Source organism: Callorhinus ursinus, unplaced genomic scaffold (assembly GCF_003265705.2).
Source record: "Callorhinus ursinus isolate GAN/ISIS: 27379988/994484 unplaced genomic scaffold, GSC_fseal_2.0 scaffold27, whole genome shotgun sequence".
NCBI lineage: Eukaryota > Metazoa > Chordata > Mammalia > Carnivora > Otariidae > Callorhinus > Callorhinus ursinus.
The window spans coordinates 9115669-9128827 of record NW_027397089.1 but is presented as its reverse complement, the minus strand read 5'-3'; the positions used below and the strand labels follow the sequence as shown (position 1 = coordinate 9128827).

The window sequence follows — 13159 nt, the reverse complement described above, 5'->3', positions numbered from 1 at the left end:
CACACAATTTGTGACAAGAGAATCCCAAATTTACATTTATTTAATGATAGAACAAATTGTTTCCCTGGTTTTCAAGTGCCTCAATGTGCTAGAATTTATACAGTCTTTAAAAGCAAGTGATAGCTCAGTCTGAGGTACTAATTTAAAACCATGGCACATCTCCAAACCTCATTTAAGAAACCAAGTACTTAATTAAATCTTCAATCAGATTAAGTGCTTTTTAATAATTGTGCTGTGGTTTAGGCAAAAATGATAGAGAAATACCCTTTGAAAATGTGTCATGATTTTTGGAATCAACCAGAGATCACTTACTACAGATAAGTAATGATAAAATGAATAACCATAATGATGATAGCAATTTTTGAGCTATTTAGGATAAGAATTTGTCAATTAAATCATTGTGAATACCTTCTGAATACATGTTAAATTTGAGTGAAGGTGGAAAATGGCACGTTATCTAAATTATATTTTTATTGACAGATGATTGTGTAACATTTCCCAGCATGGCTAAGGAACAGAGGGTACCCCTCCTACACCAAGCCTCCTGCCTTGTCCTGTGCCTGGGGCCATCAGGGTACTAACCCACCACCACCCAGGACCCCTCACTTCCACAGGGCAAGTCTGGCCAAATGGGGCCCTCCTTTATCCTTGGAAACCTCCTTAATTGCCTCTCTTCCTCCTCCTCCCCCTATCCATCCCCAGCCCAGAATCTTCAGTACCAGACACAAAAACAGAAGAGCTTAAGGCAGGGTGGGGAGGGCTACTCCTGCACTCCTTGTAATGTTGCTGTGGGGAGGGGGTGGAGTGGACAGATGCCAGAATGGCCCCCCACACCCTTGGCATCTCAGGCCTCAGGAAGGCTGGGGGTGAGAGTGAGAGATTATCATGGCTTTGTGTGAAGAAGTTTTTAAGTTTGCTCTAGTCCCATTTATCTATTTTTACATTAGTGTCATATCTGAAGAAATAATTGTAATGTCCAATGTGCTGAAGATTTTCTATCTTTTTTTCTCTAAGAATTTTATTGTTTTAGATCTTACCTTTAGGTCTTTAATCCATTTAGAGTTCATTTTTGTATATGATGTAAGGTAATGGTCCAACTTTATTCTTTTGCATGCAGATATCCAGATTTCCCAGCACCATTTATTAAAGAGACTGTCCTTTCCTCATTATGTAGTTTGGCACCTTGTCAAAAATCACTTGTTTGTATACAAAAGAATAATTATTATATAAGGTAAAAAGTAAAAAGGCAATTCCAATATTTAGGAAGATGGCATGGACATCTTTTTCCCTAGTTCTCCCACTATGTATAATTGAAATACTAGGATATTATATATAAAACAAACATAAGAAGGATGTGAAAGGTAGAGATAAAAAGGCAGACTTACTAGGGGCCTTAGAGCCCAAGGAACTACATAGTGGTAAGTATTATGGGTTTTCTTTTTGCTTCATAGATCTTAGACTTGGAATTGAAAAAACTGGCAACCCAGGAACTGTGAATATCAACAAAAACATAAAAAACAAAACAACTTTGACAAAAGCCTGTTTTTTCTAGCCAAAGGATCAGGAAAAGGATAGCCTAGCAAGACAAATTTTTAGACAATAACCACTCTACTGTAGCTCAACACTACTTTATGCCAACAAAGGCTGAGTGGGAGGTCTAGTTTTCTAGACTCACAAAGCTGTGACTTTTATCCTTTCTTGTAGGCAGTAAGGTACGTTCCCTACCCCTTGCAGTGTCAATGGATACTGGACTTCAACTCCTTTCTGGAAGTAAAGGGGCTCCCCACCCCTTTCCACTGGGTTAGTGTTGGGAAGACCTGTTACAGAGTCAGGACTTTCACCATTACAGAACAATAATAAGACCACAGGCTGTGATGCTATTGGAGATTACTTGGGGAGTTGGAACTCCCACCCATGTCCAGAAGTAACAGAGGGACCCCCACTGTTGAAAATAAAGCATATCAAAAGTTGTAGAGAACAGCTAAAGCAGAGCTGAGGGGGAAATATATAGCACTAAATGCATACATTAGAAAAGAGAAAAAAATATCAAATCAATAATCTCAGCTCTCACCTCAAGAATCTAGAAAAAGAAGAACAAAATAATGCCAATGCAAGCAGAACGAAAGAAAGACTAAAGAGAAGAAATCCATGAAATTGAAAACAAACAAACAAAAAGAGAGAGAGAGAAAGAGAAAAATCAATGAAAAGGCCAATAAAAGTGATAAACCTCCAGCAAGACTGATAAAGAAAGAAAAAGAAAAGACACACGTTACCAATATCAGAAATAAAATAGGGACTATAACTACAGAATCTGCAGACATTAAAAGGATAAGGAAAAACTACAAGCAACTCTACACACAACATAAAGTTGATAAAAGAAATGGACCAGTTTCTCAAAATGCACAAACTGCCACAAGTCACCCAAAATGAAATAATTTGAATGGTTCCAAAATTTTAAGAAAATTGTACTTATAACTGAAAAACTCCCAACAAAGATATGTCTAAGGCTCAGATAGTTTCATTGCGAATTCTATCAAATTTTCAAAAAAGGAAAAATTAACACAAGTTATACACTTCTTCCAAAACCAAAAAAAAAAAACAAAAAACAAAAAAACAAAAAACAAAAACAGGAGAGAATACTTCCCGATTTATTTTATGAAGCTAGTATTACCTTAACACCAAACCCAGGCAAAGCGATACACACAAAAATGAAAAGTACAGGCCCATGTCCCTAATGAATACAAAAGCAAAATCCTTAAAATATTAGCCAATAGAATTCAGCAGTATATAAAAACAATTATATACCATGACCAAGTGGGTTTATTCCAGGGAAGCAAGGCTGGTTCAGTATTGAAAAGTCAATCAATACAAACCATAATTTTAACATGGGTTTTAACAAAAAAGAAAATCATATCATTATATCAATCAATGCAGAAAAGTGTTTTTGCAAAATTCAAAACCCATTCATAACACACACACACGCACACACACACACTCAGAAAAATGGGTATGTAGAGAGGAATGTCCTCTGTTTGATTACAAACATCTACACAAAGCCTATAGCTAACATTATACTTAACGGTGGAAGACTGAATGCTTTCCTCTGTAAGATGGGGAGAAAGGCAAAGATGTTTAATGTTACCATTCTTATCCAACATAGTGCTAGAAGTTCTAACCAGTGCAATAAGGCAAGAAAAGGAAATAAAAGGCATACAGGTTAGACAAGAAGAAATAGAACTGTCCCTATTTGTAGATGACATGACTATCTACCTATAAAATCCCGAGGAATCTACAAAACAACTCCTAGAACTAATAAGTGAGTTTAGCAAGGTCACAAGATATAAGAAAAACATACAAATATTGCTAGTATATGAAAATACAATTGATTTTTTAATATTTATCTTATATCCTACAGTACGCTGATGAAAGAAATAAAAAATCCAGTTGGAGAGACATACTGTGATCATGGATTGGAAGATCTAACATAGTGAAGGTATCAATTCTCCCTAAATTAATACGTAGATTTAAAACAATTCATATAAAAATTCCTAATGAATTATAAAGGATTTGTGCAAAATTGTTCTAAAATTTGTATGGAAAGGCAAAGGAATAATAATAGCTGAAACAATTTTGAAAAAGAAGAATAAAGTGGGAGAAATCAGTCTACCTGATTTTGAAACTTATTATATATATCTACAGTAATCAAGACTCTGGGGAGGGATAGATACATAGATCAAAGGAACAGAAAAAGAAAACTAGAAATTGCCTCACTGATTTTTAACAAAGGTGAAAAAGCAATTGGATTAAGGAAAGCCTTCTCAACAAATGGTACTGGACAATTGGACAACCATAGGCAAAAAAAAAATGAGCCTTGATAAGTCTCACACCTTATACATAGATTAACTCAAAATGGACCACAAAGTAAATGTCAAATGTAAAACTATAAAGCTTTTCAGGAAAAAATAGATCTTTGTGATCAAAGAGCTCTTAGCTCTTAACTCTTTGGTTAGGCAAAGAGTTCTTAGGCTTGAAACACAAAGTAAAATTTATAAAAAGAAAAATTGATAAAATGGACCTCATTAAGATGAAAAACTTTTGCTTTGCAAAAGACCTTGTTTTTTTTAAAAAAATTTTTTTGAGAGAGTGCACACACAAGGGAGTGGGAGTGGGGAGGAGGGGCAGAGGGAGAGAGAGAGAGAAAATCTCAAGCATGGAACCCACTTGATTTCAAGACCCTGAGATTACGACCCAAGCTAAAATTAAGAGTTGGTCATTTAACTGACTGAGACACCCAGGCTCCCCTGCAAAAGACCTTGTTAAGAAAGTGAAAAGACAAGTTGCAGGGTATGAGACAATGTTTGCCAAACATATTTTTTAAAAAAAGGATTAGTATCTAGAATATATAGAGAACCCTATAACCTCAACAGTAAAAGAACAAACACTCCAACAAGACATGAAGAGAGATATCCCTGAAGAGGACATACAGATAATAAATAAGCACATTAAAAAATGGTCAACATCTCTTACCCTTATGGAAATGCAAATTAAAGCCACAATGATATACTATTACACACCTATCAGAATGGTTGAAATAAAAAAATAGAAAATGACAAATACTTGAGAAAATGCCAAGTAACTCGATCACTCCATACTTGTTGGTGGAAATATAAAATGGTATAGTCACCCTGGAAAACAATGTGCAGTGTTTTAAAAAACTAAACATGCAATGACCATATGACCCACATATTGCAGTTGTGGGCATTTATCCCAGAGAACAAGAAGTTATGTTCACATAAAAATCTGTAGACAAATGTTTATAGTACCTTTATTTGTAACAGTCCAAAACTGGAAAATATTTAAAGATACATTTCCACAGGTGAATGGTTAAACAAACTGTGGTATCTCCATACCATGGAATACTATTCAGAAATGAAAAGCAATGAACTATTAACACGTGCAATAGTCTGGATGAAAATCCAGAGAATTACGTGAGTGAAACAAAGCTGTACCCCAAGGTTACTTATTATTGGATTCCATCTATACAAAATTTTTGAAATGACAAAGTTATAGAAATGGAGAAAAGATTAGTGTTTGCCAGGGGTTAAGGAGCATATGGGGGTGGGAGAGAAATAGATGTGGCTATAAAAGGACAACTTGAGGGATCCTTGTGGTGATGGAAATAATTTATATCACCACTGTATCAATATTGTGGTTGTGATATTGTACAATATTTTTTTGAGATGTTACCAGAGGGGAAACCTGGGTAGAGTATATGACATCTCTGTATTATTTGTTGAAAATGCATGTGAGTCTACAATTATCTCAAAATAAGAAGTATAATTTAAAAAAGTGAAAGCACCTCCTTTGCCCTCCAACCTCACCCTCTCCCCAAATTTAACAACCATTAAACATTTTGGTAAACTTTGTTCCAAATGATGCGTTAGAACAAAATCCAGACTTCAGATAAGAATTCCATGGCCTTTCAGACTATGTTATACATACTGGTTTGAAATGCTCACCTTTTCTACTTAGTAATCTATTCCAGATGGTATATATTTCTATGTTATTATAAATTCCTTTCTTTATGACTATAGAGTGGTCCATTATAGGGTGTAGAATTCCATTTCCACTATTGATGAACTTTTTTGGTTGTTATGGGTTGAATGGTGTCCTCCTCCAACCATAAGATATGTGGAAATCCTAACCACCAGTACCTTAGAATGTGACCTTATTTGGAAATAGGGTCTTTAGAGAGGTAATCAAGTTAAAATGAGGTTATTGGGATAGGTCCTAATCCAACATCACTAGCATCCTTATAAATAGAGGAAATTTGGACACAGAGACACATGTACAGAGGGAAGATGATATGAAGACACAGGGAGAAGGCCATGTGAAGATGAAGGACTGGAGTACAAACCAAGGAATGCCAGTGATTGCCAGCAAACCACCAGAAGTTAAGAAGAGTCAAAGGATTCCTTTACAGATTTCAGAGGAAAGCATGGTCCTGCTCATACCTTGATATCAGACTTCTAGCTTCCAGAACTGTGAGATAATACATTTCTGTTCTTTAAACTAAGTGTATGGTACTTTGTTATAGCAGCTCTAGGAAACTAATATAGCTTTGTTCCTTTTTTTTCTATTATAAACTGCTGCAATGAACATTTTCATACACATTCTTATTATTATTTCTGTAGGAATGAGGCAATTTATGAATCATAGTATATGTATATAATACATATTAATATGTATATTAGTTTTCTTGGGCTGACATAACCAAAATATCATAGACTGGGTACTTAAACAATAGAATTCGAATTTTCACAGTTCTGGAGGCTGGAAAGTCCAAAATCAAGGTGCTGGCAGATTCAGTTCCAGATGAGAATCCTCTTGTCTGCAGATGGCTGCCTTCTGGCTGTGTCCTAACATGGTCAAGAGAGAGGCAAGGAATTTTCTCTGGTGTCTCTTCTGGAAAGGACATTAATCCTGTCAAATTAGGGCACTGCACTCACGACCTCATCTAACTCTAAGTACCTCCTAAAAGGTCCCGTCTTCAAATATCATCGTACTGGGGATTAGGGTTTTAACATACGAATTTTGGAGGAACACAATTTAGTCCATAGCATTCTGCTTCTGCCCCCCCCAAAATTCATGTCTTTCTTTCATGCAAAATACAGTAATTCTATCCAATTAGCACCAAGTCTTAACTCATTCCAGCATCCACTCTAAAGTCTAAGGTCCAAAGTCATTTAAGCATCATTTAAAAATCCCTATCTGTAAACCTGTGAAATCAGACAAATTATGTTCTTCCAAAATACAATGGTGGGACAGGCATAAGATAGACGTTCCCATTCCAAAAGAGAAATAGAAAAGAAAGAATGAGGCATGCCAAGCAAGTCAAAACCTAACATTGTAAATTCCATAAAATCTTAATCTCTTTTGCTGAGTGCCCACCTTCCAGACCCACGGGGGCAGGGTCCTACATTTTGGACCCACTGACACGGTGTTCCCACCCCTAAAGCTCTGCTAAGCAAGGCTGGCTCTCAAGGCTCCAGGGAGCCCCAAGCCCATGGCTCTGCAGGGTAGCCCCATCCCCAAGACTTCAGGCAGAGGCCATCTGGCTTATTGTAACCAAAAGTGGTGGCTTCACCCTTTGGAAGAGAGGAAGTAGCCCTGATGATCTTTGAATTGCCTTTGGGGTCATTCTTCCCTTTTCTGGAAGACCAGCGCACATTCTTAGCCAAATAGCTCTATGGTCTGTTTCTATAGGATCTAGGAAGTCTGACAGCCTTCCTTCATTCTATCTTGTTTATTCTGTCCCCATTAGTTCCTGCTGCCAGTGTTTCTGCCAGTAAAATCCCATTTCAATTCCCGGTTTCTGCTGAGATGGCTGATTGAATCCATGAATCACACCCATGATCTTTTTATCTAATGGTTGTTCAGCCACACCCTTAGGTTCTGTTCAGAACAACTGTTCTCTTTCTTTTGCAATATGGAGAGCCTGAATTTTCTAAAGCGCCAGATTCCTGTTTGCTTAACAATTCCTTCTTCAATTCATCTCCTTCCTTTTTGCATTTTACTTTAAGCAGTCAGGAGAACCAAGTTGCTCCTTGAACACTTTGTTTATAAACCTCCTTGGCTAAATATCCAGTTTCATTGCTTGTAAGTTCTTCATCCTACAAAACATAAAACATGATTCAGCCAATCTTTTTGTCCCATTGTGACAAGGGTCTCTTTTCCAGCAATTCCTCAATAAGGAAGTTGTTCCTCATTCCAAGACCTTACCAGAATGGCCTTTAATGTCCACATTTCTATCAATATTCTGTTCACTCTTCTTTATGTATTCTCTAAGAATATGGAAGCTTTCTCTCTCGTTCTCCTCTTTTCTTTCTGAGCTGTCATCAGAATTGCCTTTAATGTCCATATTTTTAGCATGTACTTCAAAACTCTTCTCACCTCTACCCTAATATGCAGTTCCAAAGCTGCTTCCACATTTTTATGTGTTACAGTAGCATCCCACTTCTTGGTACCAAAATCTATATTAGTCAGCTTGGGCTACCATAACAAAATACCAGAGAATGGGAGACTTAAGCCACAAAAATCTAATTCTCACAGTCCTGGAGACTGGGAAATCCAAAGTCTAGGTGCCAGCCAATTTGGTTCCTGGCTTTCAGATGGATGCCTTCTTGCTGTATCCTCCTGTGGTAGAAAGAGAGGCAGCAGGCTCTCTGGTATCTCTTCTTAAAGAACAATAATCCTAGCAGATTCAGACCTTACCCTCACCACCTCATCTAACCCTAATTACCTCCCAAAGGTTCCATTTCCAATACTGGCACACTGGGGGTTAGGGCTTCAACATATGAATTTCAAGGGCATATAATTCAGCCATAGCAGTATGCATATAATACGTGATGAGCTTCCAAAATACCCCATTAACATTATGGTAATGGGTGAAACCAGAAGAAATTTAATCTTTTTTGGGGTTGGGGCTATAATCGCAGGTTCCATAAGAAGCCTCTTTTTTATATAGCAATTATTGTACCACCGGATGTTTTAATTATGTGTGAATGAGGTGTTATTGTTTATCTGTAACATTGCCATCTTAGAGAATAGCTACACCTTGGGAGTACCCAGACCTTGGACTCCTTCTCCTAGCCTGATCTTCTATGCCCTTTTTCTTGGTCCTTCACAAGTCCTCCCTCCTCACTCCTTCCTTCATATCAAAACTTGTTTTCTCAACAAGACTATAGTGTCAATGATATACACAATTTTAATTATTTAACCAAATGTGCCTTATCTTTCATAAGATTTACTTTTTAAGTCTGGGATTGTAAGCATTAATAAGCAGAAAAAGGGTTGGTTTGGAAAAATGAAGGACCAGCCCAGGTACACTTAAAAATGAGATGGACAGAACATCTACTCCTGTGCTGGCCTGATTCGCATGGTACTTCCTCCCTTCCCTCCACTGCTGAACTTTTAGGCCATACATGTTACAATGTGCTTAGGGTGGTTGTCCAAGGTCTAGGCTTATGTGAGCTCCCCACTGTCTCTGTTCAGCAAAAAGGGGAAGAGTACAGTTCAACATGGAGAAGGCAAGTGGACAAGTGGCTGAGAAACTCACCTATTTCTCAGCTCATGCTAAATCTTTTATTCCCCTGTTGTTCTTTGGAAATGTAGTAGGCAACGCATGTGGCTTGCGTATGGAGAAAATTCTGGGATGATAAGCTACAAAAGTCCAAACTTAGCTTCAAAGAAGGCCTCACATCTTCTCTTTCCTTTCCTCCCAGCCCAACCTCTCTCTTCTAAGGGTTTCTCATCTGCTTCTCTTTCCTTGTCTTAAGGTTTTTTCATTTGCTGCTGACAACATAAACTATAAATTTAGTAAGGGTTTTGTTGAACTTTGGAGTAAAACTAAAGCACAGCTGTTTCCTTTCTCTTGTGCTTTTTTCTCCTCCCCATCATTTTTTCCTTTGTTTGGACATTTAATATTTTTAAAAATTAGCCAAGTATCTATATTTTGTAACCAGCATTGGCTTTTGAAAACATCAGTCTCATTTTCCTTTTTTAAAGCACGGTTCTAGGACTCTAGCTCCTCACTGTTAAATATGAAGAAAAATGATTGTTGGACTGCTTTGAATGCGGGTGTAGCTGTGGCAGGGTTTTGTTTTTTTTCTTCTTTCCTTTGCACACACCTCAGGAAGGAAAATACAGAAACACCCTTTAGACTACTCTCTTGAGAAGTACTCTTTAGGCTTAGAATAACCCCAAACAAGCAAAACCTTTGTGTTTAGCAGAGAGTGGGTATGGAGGAGAAGAGGATGTTAAAAAAGACGCAGAACATTGGGCTCTTCTCAGAAAGATATTCTGTGCTGTTAGTGTCTCTAAAAGCTGTTTACCAAGGGAAAGGATGGTAGGAAATGTACTCATTACAGGGGTTGTTTGAATCTCTAAATCTGACTTCAGTTTCTAAGGTGAATGGCTTGTGTAAATAAAACTAAAATTACCTCAGATTTCTGTATGAAATATTTTTCCTTCCTTTTCTGCTGTGGTTGGCTCCAGTTTGGGATGAGCTTGTAAGTAAAGCTCTAGTTGTACAGACAGCAAATACTTCCAGAATGGACCAGGGCTTTTATACTCCCAAATTCATCAATTCACAATAAATCTTCATTTGGGGAAACAACATACATTTTTGATATTTTGAAATTTGTTCTATTTTGGAAAGACATTCCCATGGAATATTGGACTCTATTCACCATGGAATTTTTATATTTATAATTATCTATTATAAATTTTCTAACTTCTTGCCTTGAAAACCAAATTTATTAGCTTCCTCACAAAATTCCTTCATTTACTGAGGAAAAAATTGAGTGCTTTCTTCTAGGCACTGGGTTAGGTGCTAGGACTATAGGGGTGAATGACTTGATAAGTCTCAGCTCTGATGGAGCGTACATTCTAACAGGAGAGATCAGAAAGTAGGCAATAATTATCTTAATAACTGTATAATTACAATTGGGATGCACAGGTGCCATGAGTGAGTTTAACTGAGGAAGTCTGTCCTGATCTGGGGAGTTAGGAAAACTTCATTAAGGAAGGAAGGTCTGAGCTGAGCTCTAAAAATGATTAGATGTTCCTCAATGGAGTTACTATGGATGTGTCCAGGGGAATCCATGGCCAGTGGAAAGGACGTGAATTGTGAGGAAGCATGTTGTGTTAAAGAAACAAACAAATAAAACCCAAACAACAACAACAGAAGTTAGGGTTTCTGGAATAGAAAATGAAGGGAGAGTGACAAAATTTACTCTAGTGGGGTAGACTTGGAGCACGAAGGCCTTTCAGCCTTGTGGGAGATTTTAAATTTTATTCTAAGTGTAATAGAAAGCTGTAGAAATATTTGAAGCCAGAGATTCAGATTTAACTTAAAAAGACTAAAATAGGTGCACCTGGCTGGCTCAGTTGGTAGAGCATCGGACTCTTGTTCTCAGGGTCATGAGTTCGAGCCCCTTGTTGGATGTAGAGATAGTTAAAGTAAAATGGCTGACTGCTGTGAGGAGAATGGAAGTGAACTCCGATAGTTAGAATTCTTTTTTCATCTAGCACTCTGTCCCTTTCCTCCACTTCCAGTAACAGAACCCCTCTGCTTGTGGGGATCTCCTTCCATGTGATTTGAGTAGAGTTGACTCTCCCTCATCCCCCATCACAGGGATGGGCACTTAACCCATTTAATATATAAATAATCAGAGTTCCCTGTTCTTCTGGCCTCAGTGTTTGGTTCAGGGGTGGGCACATGACTCAAGTTGGACTAATCAATATTGTCTGCAGAACTTCTACTCAAACTCTCAGGAAAGAGATAATCCTTGTCACTCTGGGACTATTACCTATAAGAACCAGGTCAGATCATCAAGGGAAAGATCAGTAACTCCTCCATCATTTGGGGACAGGCATCTGAGAATCAAATCAACACAGAGGGAAGCACAAGTAAGAGATGGAAAGAAAGATGAATTCCTGAATAAACTAGGCAAATCCATAGATCTAGTCATCTAGATCTAGTTCACTTCCTCTTTATTATGTGATCCATGAATATATTTGCTTTTTTTTTTTTAAATAATCAAGTTTGGATAGAATTTCTGTCATTTGCAATCAAAGAGTACAGACCAATTCCAGAGTAAGAGTATATGTAGGGAGACCTATTTGGTAGGCTTTGCAGTGGTATGGGTGAGAGACAGTGAAAGCTTGGACTAGTGTGGTCATAATGCAGATGGAGAGAAGCCAACACATTTGAAACCTATTTAGAAGAAACAATTAGCAGGATTGAGTTAACTGATCAGATTTGAGAATGTGAGGGTGAAGGGAAGAGAGAAATATCAAAAACATCTGCTATTTTTCCAACTTGCCTATCTGCTGATATCATTCTCTGAGATAAGAAACACCCAAGGAAGAGCATTTTGGGAGTAGTGATGAAAGGAGGTCTTTAATTTTGGTCTTGTTGAGTTTGGGCCTCTTCAAAGACACATGCTTGTTAATGGCAGTATCATTTCTATTAATCACTTTGACTTAAAACTATTCCCTTTGACTTACCTTTCATTATTCTTGTGAATCTAGGAAGACCTTAAGGTCCTATTTAAAAAAAAATCAATTTTATTGAAGCATAGTTTAGCACACACGCTCAAATTGCATACATTTTATATGTACAGTACAAGTTGTGACAAATGTTCATACCCATGTAACCATTAACACAATCAAGATACAGAACATTTCCATCACCCAAAAGTTTCTTTTGTGCTCATTCCCAATCTATTTCCTGCCCCTTGGTCCCAGGCAAACACCAATCTTCTTTTCATTGTTATAGATTAAATTTGCCTTTCCCAGTCTTTTGTATAGATGGAACTATATAGTATGTACTCTTCTCTGTCTGTATTATTTTATCCAGTGTAATGTTTTTTGAGATTCACCCATTGTATTGCTGAATTATTCTATTCTATGGATATATTATATGTTAGTCCACTCTCCTATTAATGGATATTTGAAAGGTTTTGAGTTTTTGGCTTTAGAAATAAAGCCGCTATGAACTTGTCAAGAATAGGTCTTTGTGTGGATATACATTTTTCTTTTTCTTTTCTTTTTTTTAATTTAAATTCAAGTTAGTTAACATATAGTGTAACATTGGTTTCAGGAGGAAATATAGTGATTCATCACTTACATATAATACCCGGTGCTCATTATAACAAGTACCCTACTTAATGCCCATCACCCATTTAGCCCATCCCCCCATCCTCCTCTCCTCCAGCAACCCTCAGTTTGTTCTCTATAGTTAAGAGTCTTTTATGGTTTGCCTCCCTCTCTGTTTTTATCTTATTTTATTTTTCCTTCCTTTCCCCTATGTTCATCTGTTTTGTTTTTTAAATTTCACATATGAGTGAAATCAAATGGCATTTATCTTTCTCTGACTGACTTATTTCACTTAGCATAATACACTCTAGTTCCATCCATGTCGTTGCAAATGGCAAGATTTCATTCTTTTTGATGGCTGAGTAATATTCATTATATATATACATATATATGCATATGTGTGTATATATATATATATAGTGTGTGTGTATACACACACACACACATATATACCACATCTTCTTTATCCATTCATCATTCATCAGTCGATGGACAT

At 37.1% G+C, this 13159-nt stretch overlaps 1 long non-coding RNA gene across 1 annotated transcript; it reads right to left on the bottom strand.

Moving 5' to 3' along the window:
* Positions 1-1051: 1051 nt before the first annotated feature.
* On the bottom strand, positions 1052-12113 carry LOC141370155 (uncharacterized). Its single transcript, XR_012373969.1, has 4 exons — positions 12073-12113; positions 9595-9689; positions 7629-7673; positions 1052-1196 (listed from the first exon to the last, which is right to left on the bottom strand). It is a non-coding gene; the product is annotated as an uncharacterized lncRNA (long non-coding RNA).
* Between the last annotated feature and the right edge of the window lie 1046 nt (positions 12114-13159).